Source organism: Zingiber officinale, chromosome 1A, assembly GCF_018446385.1.
Source record: "Zingiber officinale cultivar Zhangliang chromosome 1A, Zo_v1.1, whole genome shotgun sequence".
NCBI lineage: Eukaryota > Viridiplantae > Streptophyta > Magnoliopsida > Zingiberales > Zingiberaceae > Zingiber > Zingiber officinale.
The window spans coordinates 71,431,584-71,442,342 of NC_055987.1; positions in this window are offsets into that span (position 1 = coordinate 71,431,584).

Genomic DNA, 10,759 nt, shown 5'->3' on the forward strand with positions numbered 1-10,759 from the left:
ATATAGTCTTGATATAGCTTTTATGGACTAGACATCCAATGGGTGGGCTCCCACAGTCGCCTCTAGGTTCAGACAACCTAGTTCTGGGTTTAGACAACCTAGTAAAAGCAAGACAAGAATTATTAGCTTATGTTCAGTATTTTACTTTCTCAGTGGCACTGTACTGGATTAGATATCCATTGGGTTGGGCTCCCATAGTCGTCCCTAGGTTTAGATAACCTAGTAAACCCTACTAAATTCGGGACTTGTAAACCCAGGTCTAGTCAGGGATGTGCGCATAGCAAGTACAGTTGCCGGGCCCAAACAGCAGCTTGATTATTATTTTAATCTACCTATGAATATAGTTTTCAAACATCACAAAATAGTTATGTGAATCAGTACAGCTTTAGTATCAGTTTAGTATTAGCTTAGCTCAGCTTTTATGTCGGTTTAGTTTCAATTGATACAACATGATAGATTATGATTAGTATTTATTGCCATGATCAGTTTCGATTTCCATATGTTGTATGCCATGCCATGTTTAGCATATTCTGTAAAATACCGGAAATAGGCGAATATTAATAAGGGAATTTTTCGGAATTTTTGGATATTTTTCGGGAATTTTTCAGAGCTCGTACGGATGAGTTAACGGGGATAAAAACGGGGCCCGGAAAAGCCTGTTTAGGCTACCTCATTTAAGTGAGGAAATGTTTATATTTACATTTCCTTTTTCTTTTATTTTCTTTATTTCTTTACTTTATTTTCCTCGCCGTTTTCCCTCTTCCCCGAGACCTTCTTCCCCCTCGCACCCGCAAGCCTTCTGCCCTAACCGCCCACGGCGGTTTTCCTCCTCTCCCTCGCGTGCATAAGGCCGGGATCAAGAGAAGTCAGTGTTCTCTTCTCCCTCTCCGCAGCCGACGCCTTCTTCTTACTATTTCTCCAAGCGCCGGCGACGCGCGAGCACAACCGGATCCTTTCTTCTTCTTTCCCTTCCGACGCTGATTCTTGGACAAAGGAGTTTCAGCGTCGGCAGCCGAGCCCTAGCCGCCGTCGTCGCACGGAGCAGAGCCTCTCCTTCTCTGCGTTAGAGCCAGCGCCACCGCCGGCCACCCCGTGCCCTAGCCGAGCCCTTGCCGTGGAGTTCCCAACGCCGCTGCCGCCTCACGGGACATCACCGAACCCGATTTCCCTCGTCTCTCCTCCTTCCCGAGCCGCACCAGGCACTGCTATCACTGGAGGTTGGACGGAGCAGTGCAGACCACTACCTACTCAGTTGCCCTAGCCTTCGTCCACTGCAGATCAACTCACTTGTTGCTGTGCCATCGACGGTGTTGATTTGGGGCTCAAATCATAGAGGTTAGGGTATTTCCCTAATTGGTTGTATAGGGTATTTAATTGTTGCTGTGGGTTTTATTGTGATTCTGGCAGTGTGGAGGATTTCCAGCAGCAATTACTTCATTGGCAGCAAGTTGTCCTACGGAGCAACACTTGTGGAGGTTTCGGATTAAGGTAAGGGTTTAGTGTGGATTGATTATATTTATGTTGGGAATAGGTAGATTGGATTAGCTTTAGACTTTTAATCTAATATTATGGTTAGGGTTAAAGGAAATTTACCCTAGTTAATTGTTGGATTTAATTTAGGAAGGTCGAGATTATGGTTTAGGGTTTTTCCCTAAATTGTTCTTAAGGATTTTTATTTAGCCATTCGTTTCATTTGTAGCTAAATAAAATGTATGTTTGATAATACAGGACTCTGATTCGAGACGGTATCTTGACGAGTATCTTGATTACCGGATTTGGACCTTTTCCTTTTCGATTGGAGGCGGGTACTTTTGACTTATGTCATTTGATATACATAGTAGTGAATTTAACAAGTTGCATTAATTATGTTACTTATTTGTTTCGGTTAGTCACTACCCAATACCTGTTTGGATTGATTGCTTGCTTTTCATCTCATGTATATTTTACCTGCTTATACATGTTTATAGGGGTAGTGATATACCATACTTTGCCATGTTCAGGACCTAGGTTTTATACCTTCTGTGTACCCTTGGATTGATTTGATTCGTTGACCTATGATGCACTCTTATATATATGTGGATTAGGTCAGGATATTTTGTGGTTAGTGTCATGCACCATTTGCATGATTGCATGCTGTGCGATAGTCCGCTCCATTATTGTTGAGCACATCGCCAGTTACATGGATCTGCACACACCATCACTCATGGGTTAGTGGTCGATTCAGGCTGAGTGTGTTGCAGCAGGGACTCTGTTAGGCACCGTTGGTCCGCTCAGGGGTAGTGTGACACAACGTGTTATCCGGCAGGGATTCCTCCCCGTCATTGTGTACCGGGAGATGAGAGCATTGCGCTCCCCCATTTATGATTTGGGGTAGGAGGATAGGTGTACTCCGACAGCATCCCGTCCACTCGGTCACTCATCAGGAGTAGTGACGACAGAGTGCACGGTTGTCACAGCCCTATCCACTCAGCCTCTCTATTGTGTGAGATAATCGACTGGCGTCAGGGGTGACCAGGACGCATCATTGGCATCATATGCATGATGCATTTATTGCTTGTGTTTGTGTTTGCTGCATTTATATGCTGCATTTTGTTTGGATACCTATGTTTGACATGCATATAGGATTCTTATACCACTCGGACTGTTTGACCTTATACTCAGGCCCTGGTTAGTACAGTTTCCCTCCTGTTTACTTCAGATGCATATTTTTATCTTTCTTATATCAGGAGACTGTACGCATGATTAGTGCTAGGTGTTATTTCCCTACTTTATATATCAATTATACCTGCTGAGTGTTGGACTCACCCCGCCTCCATTGTTGATATTTTCAGGTTGATGCTGTCAGGAGAGAGTTCCAGTTGCTGGTCCCTGCAGACCTCGAGGATATGATTGGTTTTCTTTCGGTTTCTTTTCTGTTCTAGACTGTTTTGAACTTGATATGTTTTCGATTATTTCACTTATGGACTTTGTATGGATTTTATTATATCAATGGATTTGGATTTGGATTTATTCTACTACATGCCTGCCTGGATGGCAGAAGAGGTGAGTTCATCGGATTTGAGCTTTACGAGTGTAGTGGAGTAGGGTTGATTTCGAGTCAGAGTATTATTCTTCTGTTACTTGTTATATAAACTGCGTGGAATGTCTGTGGTTGTAGTTTATTGTTTTTATTATTCCAACCGCCTGTGGCTGAGGTATGTGAGGATGTAGAAAAGTTTCAGATTGTCCACCGTACAGGGGAGATGCTGCCGAAATTTTCTCGGACAGGGACTCCTCTGGGGCGTGACAATTTAGTGGTATCAGAGCCCAGGTATACGATCTTTTGCTTTCGTATGTTGGATGTTTGGAATAACCTGATACCAATTTATTTACTTGGTATCAGAGTGCCAGAGTTCGGCGATGCTTGTTGGATTTCCGTGTTTTGGATTTTTGAGATATATCTGATACCAATTTATTGGTATCAGAGCAGGTTATGGATACCTGCTTCTGGATTTTTGGATGTCTATTTCGGTTTGTACGGATTTTCGTTATGGTTATGTTTCGGACTTCCGTTTCAGATTATATGGATTTCCGGCGATTTTCTCGTTCGGAATTTTGAGGTCAGAAGTTGGGGACTGGACAGCGATGGAACATCTTCAGACGGCAAATAGGTATGATGTTTATTTTATGATAGTTAGGACATCTATTAGCACTTTATCTTTATTACCTGTCTGGTTGTTGTAGTCATATTACATGTGATGGGTTAGCCACTGATCTTGGTCGACCCTAATAGAGATCAAGGATTATAGTCTCTGGTAATTTTTCATATCATACCATCAGTAGTTTTAGCTTCTGTTACTACTATTAGGAGATGGAGGCACATATCAGCCTCTGCTATTGTTAGCTGGGTAATGGATGATACCTATATATTCCTGTGGACTTAGCCAGTAGAGTTTTTATACTCGTATCTTTTGGATATTAGGGTATCCGATACGATGAAAATTGGTCATTGGAGAGTTATCATGTTTGATCATTGTTGAGAAAGGTTTGAGGTTGAAGGATATTGTGAGATCAGATATTGTGATATGTTGATTTCTAATGATTTATGAGAATAAATGTTATGTAGTTGTCGGATGATCTATTACTAAATATTGTTTTGATGATTTATTAGTGGATAATTATTTTGATGATCTATTATTTGGGTTGTCATTGATGGTGATATAGTAAGTATCATGCATGACATTCACAGATTTGATGATTATAGTTGGTGATCAGATTATAAATCAGGTGCTAGAGAGTTTACGGTTGAGTGTACCTATGAATTTTAATAAATCTGGTTAGTTGTGGTTAGTTAACAGGATGATAAAATTGATATTTGCTTCCTCTGATATTGGACTATGTGGATAAATAATGATTTGATGTTTTGAATGCTGACTTGCTCTTATGGGAAGTAGAGATTGATTCATCTGATATTATGTGGGTTGATATTTTTGAGGATAAAAATGAGAGTGTCTTGATGTTCTTGAATTCTGACTTTATCTTTTGGGTCGTATACGTTGATACATATGATTATTGTGGGTTTCTAGTAGATTATACCCGAGTGGTTAGACATACATGTCTGATTGTTTATTGGAGGTATTTGTCAATTAAAAACTATGTTGTGAAATGTGCACATATGTTTGAGTATTTTATTGGATGTATCTTATCGATCTAATCTGAGTTGTGATATGTGCAGATGTGTTGGGTGTAATATTTGAGGTATCTTGTTTATTATATGATTGTTTTGAGAGTATACTCGTGTCGATTATGATTTGTTGGAAGTATTACGTTGATTATACTCTTGGCATAGGTGTACATATGTCATGTGAGTGTTGTTGAGGTGTATTGTTGATTATACCTATGTTGATATATGCACACGGGTTTGATAGGTATTGTTGGAGGTATCACACTGATTTATACCTGTGCTATGAGTGTGTTTGGTGTGTACAAATTTGAGGATTATGTCGATTATACATATGTTGTGTGTGCATGTGTACCAGGTGTATGGTGGGTAGCATCATGATAATTTTACCTATGTTGAATGTAGAATGCTGAGTGTCTACATTATGTTATTGGTTGTATAACCCTGTCAACTAATTCTCCTATTAGTGGGTGACCAACCCACTAGGATGATGATAGAGTTGATTATGGATTTGATTTGTTTACTAGGTTGTTTATATCTTTGGCTGCCCACAGTGATATATGGTTGAGTGATCTCGTGCAGCCTCTAGTTGGATAGTTAGGTGCCTTGGACACTTATGGATCGTTTGTGGTGGAGCGGAGCTCCCACATATACATATTTCGGATTGCTTGTAGCGGAGCATTGCTCCCATATCTATTGCAGATACATGTTATAGATTATTTGTAGTGGAGTGTTACTCCTACATATTGAGGATTTCTTGTGGTAGAGCGTTGCTCCCACATATGTGGTGTTTTCTGTGATGGAGCGTTGCTCTCACACAGGTGGATCTATTCTTGGTGATTTGTATTGTTAGTGATCATATTTCAGACTTATTGTCATGGATCTTATGGTTAGAAATGTCGGTGATACAGACATTATGTATCTTGGTTTTATCATTAAGGCTTGCAGAACCTTAGATATTTTCTGAGACTAGATGATTTTGGTATTTCGAGGATGTTTGGATCAGTTTCCATTGTCTTTGTTGACGATGTTGTGATTTATTTCGAATCTGCGGTGAGTTATGCACATCATCTTTGCATAGTTCCAGAGATTGTCTCGATGGGAACATCTATATGCGCAGATCAGTAGTGCGTATTTTGATTGTCTTCTGTGAGATGTTTGAGACACACGGTCATCAGTAGGAGTATACCGTGGTTCCACAGGATATCGAGGTTGTTACCGTTGGGAGTAGACGGAGTCTATTGAAGAGACTCGCAACTTCCTTTGTTTGGCTCGATATTTCTGGAGATATGTTGAGGGTTTCTCTGATAGCTATGTCACTTACACGCTTGACCAGGAAAGGTGTGAGGTTCACTTGGACTGAGGATTTTGAGATAAGCTTTCAGGAGCTGAAGCGGAGACTAGTGTCAGCTCTGATTTTGGTTTTAGCCATTTTAAAAGAGGACGGATTCGTGCTCTATACCGACGCATCTCTAAAGGGTTTGTGCGTTGTTTTGATGCAGCACGGCAGGGTAGTCTCCTACTTCTCGGCAGTTGAAGGAGCATGAGGAGAACTACCCAGTACATGACTTGTGGCTGGCTGCCATTATTTTGCCTCGAAGATTTGGCAGCAGCATCTGTTCGGTATTACATTTGAGATTCTCACTGATCATAAGAGTCTCAAATATATATATTTACCCAGAAGGAATTTAATCTCCGACAGAGGAGATGGATGGAGTTCCTGAAGGATTGTGACTGTACGATTGACTATCACCGGGGGAAAACTAATATGTTGTCGATACGCTTAGCAGGAAGTCCGGAGGGACTTTAGCTTGCCACCGAGATGTGGTCACAGACTTGATTTTATGTTTCTCCGATTTGGGCCTTGAGGGGTAAGGACAGACAAAGCAGGGTACTCTGGTTACCATGGTTGCTCAGTCGTTGATCAGGACAAGGATACGAGAGCCATAGGCTGCTGATCAGTATTTGCAGTTTATTTACAGCCAGATAGCTTCCGGGCAGCAGACCGAGTTCACACGAGATGAGGAGGGTGTTATACACTACCGAGGCAGATTTTGCGTGCTTCAGTCTCATCCGGTCTTATAGGAGTTACTTCCGGAGGCTCATCGCTCATGATTTGCTGTCCACCCAGGCGGTACCCGTATGTACCAAGATTTGAGATGTTTCTGTTGGTGGAACGACATGAAGGACGACATGAAAGAAGACATCGCGGATTTTGTAGCTAGATGTCTTGTCTGTCAGCAAATAAAGGTCGAGCACCAGAGACCTGCCGGCTTACTTCAGCATATTCCTAATCCTGAGTGGAAATGAGAACACGTTACTATGGATTTTGTGGTAGGTTTACCGAGGACACGACGAGATCATGACGCGATTTGGGTAATCGTTGATCGATTAACCAAATCCGAGTACTCGTTAGCGATCCGGGAGACTGATTTCCTGGATCGATTGGTAGATCTGTTTTGCCGGAAGATTATCAGATCACGTGGTATTCCATTGACTATTATTTCGGATAGACCCCCGGTTCACGTCTCGTTTTTGACAGAGACTGCAGCAGACCTTGGGCACGCAGCTCTGTTTCAGTACAACTTTCCATCCGCAGACAGATGGACCGTTAGAGCGGACCTCTCCGACTCTAGAGGACTTGCTGAGGTCTTGTGTATTAGATTTTCGGAGGCAGTTGGGAGGTCCATTTGCCATTGGTAGAGTTCGCCTACAACAGCGGTTTGCATTCGACTATCCAAATGCCACCGTTGAAGTGTTGTATGGTAGGCCTTGTCGGACAACCACCCTCTGGATGAGGTTGGGAAGGCCCAGTTGTTGGGACCTCTTAGAGCCTAGCATGAGGCAGAGTTGGTCCGTATTATCAGACGGATGATGTTAGAGGCGGAGGATTGCCAGAAGAGTTATGCTGATCGGAGACGCAGACCACTAGAGTTCTCTGTTGGCGACCATGTATTTCTGCGAGTTTCACCTACGAAATGGGTGAAGAGATTTGACCTCAGAGGTAAGCTGGCTCCGCGGTATATTGGCCCTTTCGAGATCTTGGAGAGGATCGGAGCGGTAGCATACTGGCTAGCACTACCACCGTCCATGGTAGGCGTGCACGACGTATTCCACGTATCGATGCTGAGGAGATACGTACATGACCCGACACATGTGCTGGCAGATATCCCAGTTCCAGTTCAGCCTGACATTACTTATGAGGAGATTCTGGTGTGGATTCTCGACCGGAAAGAGCGTCAGTTGCGGAACAAGACTATCCGGCTGGTTAAAGTCGGATGGCAGCATCATTCGGACGACGAGGCTACTTGGGAGCTCGAGGACACTATCCGAGCTCGATACCCCCATCTTTTCACTTGAGGTATGTGATTTATTTACCGTTCAGCATTTATACTCTATATCTGTTATTAGTACTTGCTGATGGTAGATAACGAAATTTGGGGACCAAATTTTTATTAGTGGGGGAGAATGTAAAATACAAAAAATAGGCGAATATTAATAAGGGAATTTTTCAGAATTTTTGGATATTTTTCGGGAATTTTTCAGAGCTCGTACGGACGAGTTAACGGGGATAAAAACGGGGCCCGGAAAAGCCTGTTTAGGCTACCCCATTTAAGTGAGGAAATGTTTATATTTACATTTCCTTTTTCTTTTATTTTCTTTATTTCTTTACTTTATTTTCCTCGCCGTTTTCCCTCTTCCCCCGACACCTTCTTCCCCCTCGCGCCCGCAAGCCTTCTGCCCTAACCGCCCACGGCGGTTTTCCTCCTCTCCCTCGCGTGCATAAGGCCGGGATCAAGAGAAGTCAGTGTTCTCTTCTCCCTCTCCGCAGCCGACGCCTTCTTCTTACAATTTCTCCAAGCGCCGGCGACGCGCGAGCACAGCCGGATCCTTTCTTCTTCTTTCCCTTCCGACGCTGATTCTTGGACAAAGGAGTTTCAGCGCCGGCAGCCGAGCCCTAGCCGCCGTCGTCGCACGGAGCAGAGCCTCTCCTTCTCTACGTTAGAGCCGGCGCCACCGCCGGCCACCCCGTGCCCTAGCCGAGCCATTGCCGTGGAGTTCCCAGCGCCGCTGCAGCCTCACGGGACATCGCCGAACTCGATTTCCCTCGTCTCTCCTCCTTCCCGAGCCGCACCAGGCACTGCTATCACTTGAGGTTGGACGGAGCAGTGCAGACCACTACCTACTCAGTTTCCCTAGCCTTCGTCCACTGCAGATTTCCTCACAGTTGTCCTCGACAGATCGCTGCCCACTTTCGTGCATTAGTTCTTTACTGCCGATCAACTCACTTGTTGCTGTGCCATCGACGGTGTTGATTTGGGGCTCAAATCATATAGGTTAGGGTATTGCCCTAATTGGTTGTATAGGGTATTTAATTGTTGCTGTGGGTTTTATTGTGATTCTGGCAGTGTGGAGGATTTCCAGCAGCAATTACTTCGTTGGCAGCAAGTTGTCCTACGGAGCAACACTTGTGGAGGTTTCGGATTAAGGTAAGGGTTTAGTGTGGATTGATTATATTTATGTTGGGAATAGGTAGATTGGATTAGCTTTAGACTTTTAATCTAATATTATGGTTAGGGTTAAAGGAAATTTACCCTAGTTAATTGTTGGATTTAATTTAGGAAGGTCGAGATTATGGTTTAGGGTTTTTCCCTAAATTGTTCTTAAGGATTTTTATTTAGCCATTCGTTTCATTTGTAGCTAAATAAAATGTATGTTTGATAATACAGGACTCTGATTCGAGACGGTATCTTGACGAGTATCTTGATTACCGGATTTGGACCTTTTCCTTTTCGATTGGAGGCGGGTACTTTTGACTTATGTCATTTGATATACATAGTAGTGAATTTAACAAGTTGCATTAATTATGTTACTTAATTGTTTCGGTTAGTCACTACCCAATACCTGTTTGGATTGATTGCTTGCTTTGCATCTCATGTATATTTTACCTGCTTATACATGTTTATAGGGGTAGTGATATACCATACTTTGCCATGTTCAGGACCTAGGTTTTATACCTTCTGTGTACCCTTGGATTGATTTGATTCGTTGACCTATGATGCACTCTTATATATATGTGGATTAGGTCAGGATATTTTGTGGTTAGTGTCATGCACCATTTGCATGATTGCATGCTGTGCGATAGTCCGCTCCATTATTGTTGAGCACATCGCCAGTTACATGGATCTGCACACACCACCACTCATGGGTTAGTGGTCGATTCAGGCTGAGTGTGTTGCAGCAGGGACTCTGTTAGGCACCGTTGGTCCGCTTAGGGGTAGTGTGACACAACGTGTTATCCGGCAGGGATTCCTCCCCGTCATTGTGTACCGGGAGATGAGAGCATTGCGCTCCCCCATTTATGATTTGGGGTAGGAGGATAGGTGTACTCCGACAGCATCCCGTCCACTCGGTCACTCATCAGGAGTAGTGACGACAGAGTGCACGGTTGTCACAGCCCTACCCACTCGGCCTCTCTATTGTGTGAGAAGATCGACTGGCGTCAGGGGTGACCAGGACGCATCATTGGCATCATATGCATGATGCATTTATTGCTTGTGTTTGTATTTGCTGCATTTATATGCTGCATTTTTGTTTGGATACCTATGTTTGACAGGCATACAGGATTCTTATACCACTCGGACTGTTTGACCTTAAACTCAGGCCCTGGTTAGTACAGTTTCTCTCCTGTTTACTTCAGATGCATATTTTTATCTTTCTTATATCAGGAGACTGTACGCATGATTAGTGCTAGGTGTTATTTCCCTAATTTGTATATCAATTATACCTGCTGAGTGTTGGACTCACCCCGCCTCCATTGTTGATATTTTCAGGTTGATGCTGTCAGGAGAGAGTTCCAGTTGCTGGTCCCTGTAGACCTCGAGGATATGATTGGTTTTCTTTCGGTTTCTTTTCTGTTCTAGACTGTTTTAAACTTGATATGTTTTCAATTATTTCACTTATGGACTTTGTATGGATTTTATTATATCGATGGATTTGGATTTGGATTTATTCTACTACATGCCTGCCTGGATGGCAGAAGAGGTGAGTTCATCGGATTTGAGCTTTACGAGTGTAGTGGAGTAGGGTTGATTTCGA